The sequence below is a fragment of the Nyctereutes procyonoides genome, unplaced genomic scaffold, assembly GCF_905146905.1.
Source record: "Nyctereutes procyonoides isolate TBG_1078 unplaced genomic scaffold, NYPRO_anot_genome, whole genome shotgun sequence".
NCBI classification, from domain to species: Eukaryota; Metazoa; Chordata; class Mammalia; order Carnivora; family Canidae; genus Nyctereutes; species Nyctereutes procyonoides.
The window spans coordinates 239,741-255,916 of record NW_026575026.1 but is presented as its reverse complement, the minus strand read 5'-3'; the positions used below and the strand labels follow the sequence as shown (position 1 = coordinate 255,916).

The following is a 16,176-nucleotide window of genomic DNA, read 5'->3' as shown; positions in this document are numbered from 1 at the left end:
ATTAATTCTGTCAAATGACTAAGGAACCATCTGGTGCCTGCCACTCATAATTGACATGCCAGCAAATATAATCCACCATGATGATGGCCTCACCATCGTTTTCAAGTTGATATATATTATCTAATTTTAACTTGTATAGTAAAAAAAAAAAATAATCTCACCTTTCATCAATAGGCTTTTATAAGTGGAAAAAAAAAGAGATGGGCCAGCAATACCAGATGGCATCTTTTATCATTTGTAAAGAGAGTAGAAATAATGTTGGCTGCATGTTGTTTACAGGTGCTTGTAGACCCTTCATGTAAATTTTGTCAGGATGGAAGCTGAATCAATAACAATTTCATAAAATGTACTAGTAACTAAGTTTTATATATTACTTAAGGTGTGCAATGCATACTATAAATCATTTAAACGATATGATATTGTTTAATCTTTTAGGCAACATTAGTTAGCAAAAATTATCATCTGTATTTGACAGATAAGGAAACTAAGACCTGACAGTTTGGGGAGGAGTTTCCTTAAGGTCAAACACATGGTTAGTAAATGGTGGATAGGATATTTAAAAAACAGGTATCAGTGATATTCAAATCTCAGATCTTAATTATGACCTGCATTAGCTCAAAATAATAACTATATCTAAATATATGTTATTGAAAGACTACCTATAAATAATCACTGAAATTTTTCCTTTTTAGGAAATAACATTCCTAAAAATCTTGAGCTACATTAACCTGCATAATGGCTGTATAATCAAAATATACCCTTTAATTTGTGATTTCACTGATTTGTCAGATTTATCTGGTTTTCAATGTATTTCAGCCTCTTATTGTCAAACTTTCTAACAAGATCAAACTCATGAAAACAACACGACAGTTCTGACAGGCATCTGTTTACTTCTCAGTTTGTTTCCTTGTTCTGATTCACTGATCTGAAGAATTCTGGATTTAAGTAGCAAAGAGGGCAAATGTGAACAGCACACTAAACTCTCCATCTTATTAGAACTCTTAACATTACATACCCTCAGTGGCACTTTCTGGATGTAAATTAAATTATTCCAGAATCGTTGTCTTTTAAGACTCATAATGGGGGAGAATGATTGTTACTGCTTGTTGATTACAGCCCAGGCTAGGTGAGCAATCAATGACTTATCATCAGTGCACAAAACTATCTCATTAATTAGTCCAATGAAATAGAAAAAACAAACATAGCTGATGGAGAAAGATCAATTTCAATTACGTATAAGTAAAAATACTGACTTCTATCAATTCAGAAGCATCTGAAAAGTAAATTCATATTTTCCACCATCACTGTTTTTTTTTACATATTCCCAACAGAGTGATACACTTTGAGTAAAAGAATGAAAATAATTGGATTTAATATTAAATGATTTTCACTCAACTTCTTTTTTTTTAATTTTTATTTATTTATGATAGTCACACACATGGAATCTTATATAAAGAATGTTGGTGGGATGTTCCAGAGTTTGAGTCCATCCACCATCACCTGCATTTCCTATAATGAAGTGGGTTCTAGGTCATGAAAGCTGATGCTTAGAAAGCGTAAGACTTAATTTTATTTTGCTCTACTATATGTATAGATACTAAAAGCTGGATTAGTCCTTAGATGTTCTCCTTCTATTTATAAATGAGGAAATGAGGTTCTATAAGGTAAGATGATGTGCTTAAGTTAATTGAGGCGATACTTTTTTCTTAAATTCAGGTATTCTACTTCCTATGTTAACATTTTCCAAAGGTGACCCATAAAAAATTACCACACAAAGGGCTCTGAGAAGAAATTGTTCCGAAGAAATAGAAACAAAGGTAAATATTTCTTTTTTTTAAGGTATTTCAATTCATGACTTTCATGTGAAATTACATGCACTATATAAATTAACTACATATTTATTAACTATATACATTATTAATTTTTTTAAAGATTTTATTTATTTATCGATAAGAGACATAGACAGAGAGGCAGAAACTTAGAAAGACATGCAGGGAGCCCAATGTTTGGACTCAATCTCAGGACCCCAGGATCACGACCTGTGCCAAAGGCAGAAGCTCAACCACTGAGCGACCCAGGTGCCCCAGATTATTGATTTTTCATAGGTAAAAATCTTTCCACAATGTATCAAAAATATATAAAATCATATAGCCATAAATTTCCCTTTTATTCATAACTCCATTTGCTTAGTTACTGACTCTTCCCTCTATGCCTGACCATAAGTGGTACTGCTATTAGCTTCTTCGATATGCTCCCAGAATTCCTTTATATAAAAGCAATTATAGACTATATTTATATTACAACCTTTTAGACAGTTGGGCCACACAATTCAGATATTCTGTATTTTTCCTTTTTTTCACTAAACAATATATAGGGCAGATTATTCTATATTAATATACAAAGAGATTCCTCATCCTTTTGTATAGCTCTGCTACTTTTTCTATCATAGAAGTACTGGGTAATTATATCATTTCTAATCTCTTGCTAGTACATACGATGGACCATAAATAACTTTATACACATCATTTGGTACATGTGTATGCCTAGAATAAACATCTAGAAGTAGGATAGCTGGGATAAATGTATATGTACTTGTGATTATTATTATCCACAGAGGTTGTACCAATAATGTGTGAAAGTATCTGTCTTTCTACAGGTACAGAACTGAGACAATTTAGAAACTTCTAATCATATCATTTTTAAAAAAAAGATATTTGAACATTATTGCAATATGTTTTTCTCTTATGAGAGTCAAGTTTAAGCAACTTGCCATATGTTTAAGAGCCATTTTTCTTTCCTTTTCTGTAAACTTACTACTCAAAGGTTATACTATTTCCAATTATTTTGTTATAAATGTGTAGGTACTCTTTACATATTAGACAGAATAGTACTTTGTATTGATAGTAAATTAAATAATTTTCATGATTTGTTAAATTTTGGGGTTTTTTTGATTTGTTAAATTTTGAATTTGCTTATAAATTTTTGCTATATGAATTTTTAAAATGCAGTCATACTTATCATTTTTTAAATGGATGAGGGATTTAGAACCAGAACTTCCCTATTAGATTAAATCTTTGATTCATTTGTAATTTGCCCTGGCCTACAGTGTGAACCATATATTAATTTCTTTTTCATTCAAATGTCAATCCATTTGTCACATCACAATATAATAGATAGGCCATTTTTTCTCTCTGATCTGAGATACCATGTCAATCATATGCTAAATTATCTTATGTTACTGGGTTTATTAATGGTCTTTATTTTGTTTCATCGGCCACTATAGGCCTATGTGCCATTATGGCACTTATTTAGTTATTAGAAATTAATATGAAAGATCAATGAAAGAAATTGAGGAAGACATTGATAAATGGGAATATCTGTGTTTACGGATTGGAAGAATTAATATTCTTAAAATGTCCACATTAGCCAAAGTGACTTACAGATGCAGTGCAATCCCTCTCAATAGTCCGATGGCATTTTGGCATTTTTTCATGAAAACAAGATAAACAATCCTAAAATGAAATAGAATCATGAAAGACACCAAATAGCCCAACAATCCTGAGCAAAAAGAACAAAACTGAAGGCATCAAACTACCTGGTTTCAAAAATATGCTACAAAGCTATAACAATAAAATGGCATGTTACTAACATAAAAAGAGGTACACATACCAATGGAACACAACAGAGATCCCAGAAATAAATTTATGCATTTATGATCAACTGATCTTTGACCTTCCAAGAATACATAATGGGAAAGGACAGCATCTTCTATCCTGGGAAGACTGGTCATCTATAGACTGAAATTGGACTCTTCTCACACTCTACACACAAATAAAGTCAAAATGGATTAAAGACTTAACTATAAGACCAGACACCAAAAAAAAAAAAAAAATACTAGAAAAAAAGATAGGGAAAAGTTTTTTCATATTCATATAGTCAATGAATTTTTGGATATGACTCCAAAAGCACAGGCAACAGAAGCAAAAACAGACAAACAGGATCATGTCATTTTAAAAGGCTTCTGTACAGTAAAGGAAACAATCAACTTAGTGCAGAGACAATCCATGAAATGGGAGAAAATATTTGAAACCATACATCTGACAAGGGATTAATATCCAAAATCTACAAAAGAACTCAACCCAACAGCAAACAAACAAATAAACCAAATAAAAGCCAGGCAAAGGACCTGAATAGACATTTCCCAAAAGAAGATATACAAACGTCCAACAGTTATATGAAAAATAGTTAACATCATAAATAATCAGGAAAATGCAAATCAAAACAACAGTGAGAAATCACCTACATCTGTTAGAATCAAAAGGATAAGAAATAACAAGTGCTGATGAGGATGTGAAGAAAAGGGAACCTTTGTGTACTGTTAGGAATGTCAATTGGTCCAGCCATTATGGACACAGTATGAAGATTGCTCAACAAATTAAAAATACAACCACTATATGATCCAATAATCTCACTTCTGGGCACATATCCTAAAGAAGGGAAATTATCTCTTCAAAGATGTATCTTCATTCCCATGTTCTTCACCGCATTACTCACAACAGCCAAGATATGAAATCAACCTAATTGTCCATTGACAAATAAATGGATAAAGAACATATGGCATCTCTATGCAGTATGTTCAGCCATAAAAAAAAAAAAAAGAAGTTCTGTCATTTGTGACAACAGCAATGAACATGGAGTACATAATGCCAAGTGGAATGAGCCAAGCACACAAAGTCAAATATTGAGTGATCTCACTGATACGTAGAATCTGAAAAAGTCAAACTCAATAGAATCAGAAATTGGAATGGGAATTGCCTGGGGTAGAGGTGGGGGAAATGAGAAGATGTTGGTCAAAGAATTCAGACTTTGAGTTATTCAGGCTGAATAAATTTTGGAGAGGTAAAGTACATTATGGTATATACTTAATCACGTTGTATTATATAACTGAAACTTGTTAAGAGAGTACATGTTAATTGTTCTCACCACACACAAAAATGAGGACCATGTGAGATGATGCATATGTTAATTAGCTTGATTGTGGTAACCAGTTTACAATATGTACATATATCACAACATCAGGTTGTATGCTGTGAATATACGTAACTTTTATTTGTCAATTATATCTCAACAAAGCTAGAAAAAGAAAAGTTAAAAAAAAAAAAGAGAGAAACTCAGGTTTTATTACCTGACAAAGTGAGGTTGTACACATTGTTTTTGGTTTGTTATCTTTTTATTTTTCAAGTACTTTTCTAACTATTCTTTAGTTGTCTTTCCACATAAAGTTCACAATTAGCTTATTCGGTAAAAAAACAAATAAATAGTCTACTGGTATTTGGTATTTTAACTGGTACTGTATTACTTTATGAACGAACTTAAAAATAATTATACTAATTGTAATGTGTCTTACTATTGAATATATCTTTCTTTTTTCAAGACATCTTTTGTGTTGGCAATAACTGTTTAAAATGTTTCCTTTAAGTCTTACACATTTCACATTGTGCACATTCCTAGAAACATTTATTATGCTGATATTTTGAATTTGATAATTTCTTCCAGTATATTGTCTATGAAAATTATTCATTTACATCAATTGTTTTTGCAAATCTATGTCCTATAATATTCCTTTATATTTGTATTAGGTTTTTAGTTAATTGTCTTGGGTTTTCCAAGTATACAATTGTGTCACCTGCAAATTTGATTGATTTATCAACTAGTTTATTTTTTCTAAGTTTTTTTAAAAGTGTGTTTGGTACCTAAATAAAATATTTCATAATAGCAATGAGAGTAAACCCTTGTCATTTTTTTAACAGTAATACACATGCCTCCAAATGATTCTCTATCAAGCATAATGATGGCTTTGGGGCTGAGATTGATATATTTTATAAAGTAAAAAAAAGTATCTGTAGAGCCATGGTTTGCTCATAGTTTTTATCCAAAATGTTGTTAAATTTTAAGTTATTGTAGAAATGATCTGATTTTTCTTAAAAATATTAGTGTTTTAAATTATACTAAAATTGACACATTCTTCAATTCTTGGAAAAAGTAACACCTATTTATGAAAATTACATTTTTAACAAGCTGTCAGTTTCTGTACATTAATATTACATTAAGAATTTTCATATAACCAACCATAAATAAAATTGCCCTATAATTTTCTTTTTTGATACAGTTATCATCAGGTATTTGTATCCAGATTATATTCATTTTTACAGGATTTAGAAATATTTATTCTTTGTGAATGTTTAACTGTTTTGAGTAAACTTTCAGTTGATACAGAAGCTCAATTTGCTACAATACTGTATTTTTTTTTGTTTCCTAATTAATAGATGTTTACTGTAACTTAATTGGGAATTGGAATGCTTGAGCTTTTCAAAGTTCAAACCTATTTTTGAAAGCATGGAATTTATCTTTCCAAGTGGTATTATGAAAATATTCATGAGAACTCATTCCCCTTTTACACATATTGTAAGTTAATTACTAAAGAAGGGGATGGGAGAAAAATATGTATTCACTTACTAGTCATCATGATAGACAGCAAAGGAAGAGGGAGTTTAATGAACGATAACATAAAAGAAAATAGGTCTGAATTTCATCCCTAAAAACACTCAGTAGATAATTTTACAAGTTGTCCAATCAGTATGTTGAAAGTCAACTCATCATTAAACATTTTTTTTGAGTTTTTTTCCTTCAAGTTCTAACCAATCAGAGCACATAATCTATGTCATGTATGTCCCCTCTAGTTTGGGAAAACAGGGAATTATTCACTTACTTCCCATGAGAAATCTATAGCATTTGTCACAGGCTGGCTAGCTCCTTTCACAGAGCTTTTGGATCAGACTTCCCTCCATGGTTTGGCCAAAAAATGAGTATGTTTTCCAGTGACACATTTCAGAGAGTTTGTATAGAATATTTTTAAGAACAGAGCAAGATGAGAGAAACATCAAGCCATGCTCCATTTCTTTATCTTCAGTCTTTCTTCATATGAGGGAAAAGTGTGGCTTCAATTTCAAAGATGTTCAGAGATTTGAGTAGTTAACTCATTAGGTAGAAATTTTAATTTCTGGTTTGACACTCTGTTTTACCCAAGAATGATTTAAAAAAAAAATTGGACGCAGCACAAATTTTAATTCAAAAAGAGGGAAGTACTAGTTTCAATTAGCAAATTTAGAGGGTAAGTGAGTTTTATGATATTAAAAGAGACAGTGGATTATATTATTATACCCATGGATCTCAACTGTTTAATTTCCTGCTTACAATGTTTGTCATCTTCCACAATTTTGTCCATTTATTAGAAGCTGGACATTCAATAACAAATTTTAACAAATAAACAAAAACACTTTGTTTCATATATATGCTATTGTTTTTTTACGTCACTGACAGGAACTTATTCTCCCATTAAATAAGACCATTGCACTCTGAACTAATGACAAGCAAACACAAACCCTTTTATATAAATATATATATAAGATTGACTTTTGGGCTTTGCAGGTAGCCCTTTTATAAGCAATTGACTAATATTTCCCTAGGCACCAATCTCAAATTGCTCAAGTGCTGGAGAATGCTATTGGATAGTGTGTCCTTACCCTGGAAATATATTAATTTTCTGAACATGATATGGCAAATACTAATTTGGGGGCTACAAGAGACTATTGGCACTCTATACAGATTTAACTCCTTCAGATATAATGTTTTTAAGAAAGCGATGAAAATAACTATATATTTTATAGGATGTAATGTTTATAAATCAGAATACACCTTACCTATTTCTGACTAAAGCATGCTTTACTAATGATGAAAGAGAACCTGTGTTCTGCATCATTTTATGGAGCTGCTTCTGGCCACACACATATCCAAGAATGAGAAAACACATGTGACTCACTGTGTCTTTTGGCAAGGAAGACAGTTACCATTTTACAGACATGGGGAATAGGATAACTCGGCCGGTAGAGCCATAATGACTGAACACTTAAGATTTTAGCAGGCAACTGATACCAATGAAAATACTATAGTCACAATGCACAGCAAATACCTATATTGAAAATTTTGTGGATGACTGAGATTTAGATGGAGCTGTTCCCCAACTTATTCCATTTTTTAAAAAATCGATAGTTTTGTTGACTCTAACATGGGATACAGCAGGATATATGGGATTATAGATCAGAGTTTTGAATATTTCAAAACAATGAAGCAAGCAATATTCTTATACATGTTGGCATAAGGTAACCCATTCCACATATTTGTAAAGCACTCAATATTACCAACCATCATTTCCATGGACATATTATCCAACCCAGAAAATGTCCTTAGAGTATATCGTGTAGGTGCAATTGCACATATTCATGAAAAAGTAAGCTTAAGAATATCAACACCAGCATTTTTTTTAACACCAGCATTTTTTTTTAAGAACAAAAGATTAGAAAACCCTACCTGTCATTTAGAAAAGTTGAATAAATTATGGTAACTGATAAAAGAGAATACTATCAAGCAGCCACGCCCGGGGTGGGGGTGGGGGGTGCCAAGAGACAGCTCACTAGACAGCATTACAGGACACACTTTAGGATGTTTCATTAAACCAAAAGAAAGAGGAGAAAACTGAGTGTAATAAAGCACCATATATATGAAAATGACAAAATGTGATGGATATAGATAAAACCCTATATGAGTAGAGCATAGGCAGTCTGCAAGGAATCCCAAAGAGCTGTATTCAGGTCAGAGTAACTCAGAGACTGGGAAAGTAACTTGGAAGGAAGGGAGGAGGATGCAAGAAAGTGAGTAGAACACACCCTGGAGGGAACTTCCATTCTGGAGAGACAGTTTGTCCTCTGGGTAAAGGCCCAGGGAGTCCATAGTCAAGCAATCTTTTTGTTTAAAAGATAGACATACATTTCATACAGCTTTAAATAAACATATTTATTTCCTTCTCTTTTCCTTCTTGATTTCCTTCTCTTTTCAGCAAGATTGAGGTATAAATGTGAACTTTCAGCTCTCTTTTTTATTAAGAAGAAAAAAGGAAAATTATCCAGTTTTTCTTCAACAGTGTTCTTTACGTCCACTGTGATGTTGTCCTTTCTCAATACCACAGAACAATACAGCTGGCACCAGGTGTGGTGCTTATTTACCAACAAAGATAAGAAGAGAACTGGTTTATGGTTGACACTGACACTGGACTCATCCTGAGTGCTCAATAGGACAGAGTTAATGTCCTCTGATTATTCTTTTGTCTCTTCAAAGTTGACCAGGTTGCTATTTAAAGAAAATTAGTTGCTCAAAGGTGATGCAACACACATCAGGATTAACAAAAATAAATGCAATTTTCTAATGTTATTGAATTTGTTACTGGAGTGAGGAGGTGGTGCTCACCCCTGTGTTATGTGTGTGTAGTGAGAGAGCTAGTGAGTGAGTGAGTGAGTGTGTGTGTGTGTGTATGTGTCGAGGGGGGTGGGGCCTAGTTTGTTGTCATTCTTGACTTGGCTCTCTCCTCCATCCCTCCCCTTTCCCCGCCATGCCTGCAGTGCTGCTCCCTGGACCATAAGAAATGAACGACAACAATGACATCGAGGTGGAGAGCTATGAAGTGCAACCAAGGTTTCCATCTGCCACTGACACACATTCTCATCATAATGCACGACACAAAAATAGGGCATACACAGAAGACAGCCTTCACAGTGTGTGGGACCCCCACCCCATCACTCTGAGGACAGCAGGCACAGGCCCATATCCTAGACAGATCCACAGACTATATCCAATGTTTGCAAAGGAAAAAGCACACACATCAGCAAGACATTGACGACCTCAAGGGGAAGAATGCTCTTCTGCAGCAGCGAGTCCATTCACTGGAAAAGGCAAGGTCAAGTGTCCAACTGCCAACCAACTACCCTTCCTTGGACAATGGTGTCTATACCAACGCCAAGGGCAGCACCATCTCTTCCTTCGAGAGGCTCAGACTCTAGTTTGGAGTGAAAGCCCAAAGATCCCCAAAGCAGCAAGAAGCTCCAGAGGGGATGCCAGCACAAACTCTCAGTCTCCTCCACTGTCTCATCTGACTTTCACTTCATGCTCAGAACCCTCAGAAATATTTAAGGGACTCTTTCTTTCCCCTCTTTCTCCCTTTTTATTTTTAATTTTACTTTTACATCAAGCTCTTGGCCAACAGTTCTCATTTTCCTTCCACACATCTACCATTTTTAAAAAACATTTGCCTTCACGGGTTCCCTGTTACTGCCAGGGATTTTTAAACCCAAACACCCCAGCTTGGCAGCTTTTTCTGTGGAGGACAGATGACTGGCTGGACCTCTGAGCATAGAGTGTCCTGACCACCCACCAGCTCCTCCCGCCCTGCAGGCACATGGCCACAGGAGGACTCTTGCCCCTTCCCTCCCAGGACATCCTCACCTCTGTTTGACAGACTTTGTAAATCTGCAGACTGCTCTACTTTAAGAAGATGACTGGATTGAAGTAATCAGAATTAATCTCTTTTCTTTTTAATGATTTTTTTTTCTAAAAAGCCATTTATCACTCCTGTTGAAGGACCAGATCCTTGAAGAAGTTTGTTGTATAAAGACAAGTGGGGATAGATTTGCAGCACAGAGACTTTGGCCTGTTTCACTTGTTCTTCTCTCAGGCAGCTTTAGGAAGGGCTGCATGATATGTGTGGAATGTGTGGGGGACAGTAGGCAGTAGTAAAGTGGCAGCTTCCAGGGGTGGGGTGGTGGAGTGGGTGGGTGGGATAAGAAAGATGGATCGGGTAGGTAGAGGTTCTGTAATTGAGAGCCAGGAATGAGGCTTTAATATATATTTCCTGCAACTGAAATTTGAATCAGAGTGAACTGTCCCTTTTTCTGATGACGTCGGTACTGCGAAGCCATGAATTCATAAAGTAATGATCATATCTTTAAAAAAATCGTCACTAGTCATTGGTTCCTCTGATAAGATTGAGGGTTGGAAAGCCTCTCTTTTTCAAAAGTTGCTTCCTTGCCATGCAAAACTGATTGCATTACTGACTTAAACTTTGAAGTGGTATTTGCTTCTATTTATTTATTTGTTTATTTTTAAAGATTTTCTTTATTTATTCATGAGAGAGACACACAAAGAGAGAGAGAGAGGCACAGACACAGGCAGAGGGAGAAGCAGGCTCCACACAGGGAGCCTGACGTGGGACTCTATCCTGGGTCTCCAGGATCACACCCTGGGCCGAAGGCAGGCACCAAACAGCTGAGCCACCCGGGCTGCCCTATTTGCTTCTATTTAGAGGTGGATGGGTAGCTTGAATTCTCAGTATCTCACTCAGCAGTATTTTCTTCATTTGCTCCATGGATAGAGCATGAATCTTTTCATGGGCCACTTTTCTGTTGATCTCCACCTAATTCTTTCGTCTATATCATCCATAGTTTTTTTCTAAATCTTGGGAACAGCTAAAGGTAACGCTTGTTGGATTGGCTGGACTGAATTTACCACCAGCATTCAGGGTGAGATGCTTAGGTTTGGCATACATGGCTTGACCTATTTTTGTGGATTTGGGTTCTAACGACAGCTTAGCTTTCAGATATTCCACGCTATTATTTTGGTCCATGAGGTTTATGGGATGCTGCTGATGTTTCCCTATTCACCGCTGGGAGTAAGGATGGAGAAAGCGTTTCTCCAGTTGTAGTCACTTGGTGTATCTTGGCAGAACACAGAAGACACACTCTTGGCTGGATGTTTGTTATGGCAGGGTCACACTCCCGCCTTTTGGAAATGGAGACTGGTTCTTGGACTACATGTTGTGCTGTGATGTAATCTTTAGAGGCTCCCCCGCCCTACACTACCCCTTCCCCAGCAGTCTCTCTGGTGCCTCTAGACCAGGTAAAGACCTCTTAGGCCCAGGGCCAGTAAGGAAAGAGAGTCATCATTGGTGGAACTCCACATCAATCTCCCTTGCTCATTATCAGGTGCTGTGATCAGGTCTAATCAGGTGCTTGAGGCACAACTCCCATTAAGTCCAGGAGAGGAATGGGCCTTCTAGGAATGACTTGTTTTTGTTTTGGGTGTTGGGAAACACCTGGTCTTGGTCACTTTCTTCTTTTGATAAGAGGATGTAAGACACCTTGGTACTCTGTTCCTCTCATGCTGGGATCCCAAGCTAATTTTCTGTCTTCCTAAAAGTTTTCAGAGATCTCTTTTTGTTGTTCACTATTTCTAGGGTTTTTAGTTAGATTGAGCAGTGAGAAATGGGTATCTGTCACATTGTGCTGCACATGAGGTTTCAATAAGTGTCAAGACACACAATAAGTTTCATGGTTTCTTTCTACGGATGATCCGGAGATTCCTCCCTTGAAATGTAATTGTATGGAGCATTAAAAATAAACTTCCAAAGATATTGGATATTATAGCGTTATTGACATTCCTTGTCTATAAAAGACCATATTCTAGGAAAGTCTGGAAATTCAAGGTTAGAGCTTGGTGAAGGTAAACACAGATAAGTGTGGAACAGCCTGTCTGATTACTGTCAAGAGAACAGCTATTGGGTTTCGTAACTCCCATAATTAAAATATACCTGTTTATCCTGAACCCCTAAGACAATTTCCTGATCAGGTGAATAGCATTGGCCTAAATGTTTACATCACTATAAAGCCTGTATATTGTTGATCATATTTAGGTGATCTTTTCACTTTTTTCTCTTAATTCTTTAAATATCATAACTTATTTCTTAATATTTAACTCAAGTTCTTAATCTCTTAATGAAAGAATAGTTCCACCTATCCATTTTTTCAAACAAGTAGACTACTCAATAAAGTAGGTAGTGAATTAATTACCAAAAGTGTTAATTTTATAATTAGCCCTGTTCACAGATCTCAAAGGAAATTATCCAGTATAAAAATAGGAGAAAGGTATGCTTTGTTTCAAAATGTTTATTTTTGAGGCAGCTGAAGACATTTTACTATTTTGCAAATGAGCCAGGGTTCTTTTTTTTTTTCATAGTCAGCTTTTCATCCTGTCATTTTTATCTACTTCAAGCAGAAGGTGCTAGTATTGTTTTACATAACACACCAGAAAGTTTAAGATAAATGTGATAGAGGAGTCTGACATAGATAGTTTCCAAAAGAAGAAACTATAAAGAGACTGGCTTCTGTGTGGAGTTACTGAAATAACAAAAGATACTAGGTGTGATAATAAAAAAATACTGAAACGTGTCTAGAAATTTTAGGATTTTTTTATATTTGAAACAAGACTATTATAAAACTGAATTGAGGAAACACCAATATTAAAAAAGAATTTTTAAAATAGCCCTACAAAATGGCCTAAATCAAATTTGACAAATTTCATCTTATTCTCTTCATAATTAAATAACTCAATGACTACAGAGTCTTATAGTCTCTATTTTCCTTTAACTTCCCTATTTCTAGACAGATCTAACCTGGCATGTTCCATCATCAGGACTAATTCTCTTCAAATGTTGAGCTCATAAGATTTCAGAAAAGGGGAAGTGAATTCATATTTAATGATCATCTACTATGTACCGAGAGATTGAACTCACCATTTTATATCTCCTATTCCTTTATTATTATTGTTCACGATTTATAGATGATGACAATGAGTTTCAGAGGTCAAATGATTACCCTTGGACCTCACAACTCAAAGTAGAGAATGAAAATCTAGTTCAATTTCCAAGACCATGCTTTTTCCATTAAACCATACTATTTTCTATTATATCTGATCCTCAGATAACATCATTTACTTTCTTGGTCCTCAAAATTATTTTCTAGCCCTATTAACTGTTAAGGAATACACAGTTAAGTATTTGGGGGGAATTCCCCTGTTTATAAGCATTGTATATTCATAATAGAGTCTAAGATTAGTACATAGTTGTTTTCCATTTAGTTATCCAGTTAACAGACATTTATTAAACACCTTTTAAATCCTGTTGGGGATACAACAGAAAATACATATGAGCTCCAATCCTACCATATTTCATTATGTACTATCAAAGGTAAATTAATCAACAAATAATGATATTATTGAAGAAAAGCTCTAATTAAGAGATATAAGAAATGTTATTTGAGCACCAAGAAAAGAAAAAAATAATTATTAATTATCAGTATATGTGTAAGATGTTATGGAGAAGGTGACTCTTGGCTTGAGCTTTGAAAGATGACTATGTACAGTATATAGGGAAAGGATGATCCAGGCAGAGGGGGAAACACAAGCAAAGTTACCAGAAACTAAATTACAGATGTATTTCAGATACAGAAAATGACTAGTTGCTCCTAGGGCTGGAAAAGCATGAGAGAATGTGAAAGGAGAGAAACTGGGGAGATAAATCATGAACAGACTGTAAAGGGTTTCCTGTACCTGGTGTATTATGATGATTTTACATGAAGATTTTGAAGGATTTTAAGCAGAACAATATTATAATCATATGCACAGCTCACATATGTCTTATACATAGTAGCTCACATCCTAAGTGTGTTGATATCTGGATCATTGCAATGCACTTGTTATACCTACAATGAGTTAGCAAATGCTTCCCTTTATGAAATAAATGAGTGAGGTGGTAAGGTTATCCCCTTAAATCTTCCTCTGTCATTTATATACTCAGATACTCTTTCTCACATAGGAGAAAAAGAGATTAGATTTAACTAGGCGTTGCACATGACTAGCATTGTGTTTTATCAAATCAACATTATTATTTGGAATCCCAAACAATGTGTCTCCTACGCATATGACCAAAACATTATTGTGGAGAAAAAAAAAAAAAGAAAGAAAGAATCAACCTAGTAAAATAGTGAACATGTGAAATAGTAAATCAAAGAAGACCAATGATTTTCCTTGATAAATATGGTTCCTTATTCTGTTTATTTGTGCCCTAATTGTGAAGTCCTTCTCCCTCTCCAAGGCAACGAGTGGACCCAGTTCTTAAGAGCTCAAGCAGGAAAGAAAGTTGCCAAGCCCTTGGCAATTGCTACTGGAACAGCAAGTACCATTTGACACTAGTGTCATGGCACTACTTGTCCGTCACTCAAGGCCACAGAATAACCAGTCTCCATCTGTAGTTTTACCTTGAATACCCTACATTGCCTGTATCCAGAATATGTATAAATTGTCCTTCCTGTGACTTCACTGTAAGACAATCCTCCCTACGATCAGTGGACAACCATTATGGATCTGAGACATTGCTCAGTTCCCTCATTTAACCACTTTAGATGAACACTGTGCTCCCATCGATTCTGTCTCCATTTTGGAATAAAAATAGAATCTTGGACTCATGTGAATGAACTCATGATGTGAGAAGTGTCACTTGGACCTGACTAAGGTGATACTAGGCAAAATAAATTCAAAATCTTGTACTGAGCTCAAAGTGAAACACTGCCTCATCACCCTTCTTCCTAAACTCTACAACTATTTAAAATTACTTTTTAGGGCAATCTGGGTGGCTTAGTGGTTTAGCACCATCTTCAGCCCAGGGTGTAATCCTGGAGACCTGGGATTGATTCCCACATTGGGCTCCCTGTATGGAGCCTGCTTCTCCCTCTGCCTGTGTCTCTGCCTCTCTCTCTCTCTCTCTCTCTCTCTGTGTGTGTATGTGTGTGTGTCTCATGAATAAATAAATAAAATCTTAAAAAAATAAATAAAATAAAATTACTTTTTATATAACTGAGAGGTCCTTTTTGCCTCTGAGCTTTCAATTCCATACCATAATGGCTCTGTCCATTATGGCCTGGATCTATTTTACAGTAGGAAGAATAAAACATGGTAGTACTTGAAGGGATATTTTCCTCTATCTATAAATCTATGTATATTTTATTAGCATTTTTACAAGTAAATAGATAGTAATTAGCAGGTAAAACTTTGGAAAGAAACCACAAGGCCCATTGGATATATTACAGAAATCAATTTTCTGATATAGTTAGTGATTGGTTGGTTATGGCACATTGCTCTCTGGAAAGTTTCTCAAAAAATGTGGAAGTTATTTACATTAGTGCTGTTTTAATGATGCTGTGAAAATAAAGGCATTCATTTTGGAGCAATGAGGTGGAATTAACTTTTAAAGGACAAACCCTTTTGTACCTTGATAAATAGGACTTCATCATGGATGATTAGCTTTGAGAGGGACCACAGTGATCATAGGTAGCAGGCTTTCGGTTCATAGGAGTAGCCACTGAGGTAGAAAGGAGAGTGAAATGCCAAAGAACATGAACT

General features: G+C 35.0%; 1 pseudogene; it reads left to right on the top strand.

Moving 5' to 3' along the window:
- The first annotated feature begins 9,535 nt into the window (after positions 1-9,535).
- LOC129503283 (protein max-like) lies at positions 9,536-10,080 on the top strand (annotated as a pseudogene).
- Positions 10,081-16,176: the final 6,096 nt, after the last annotated feature.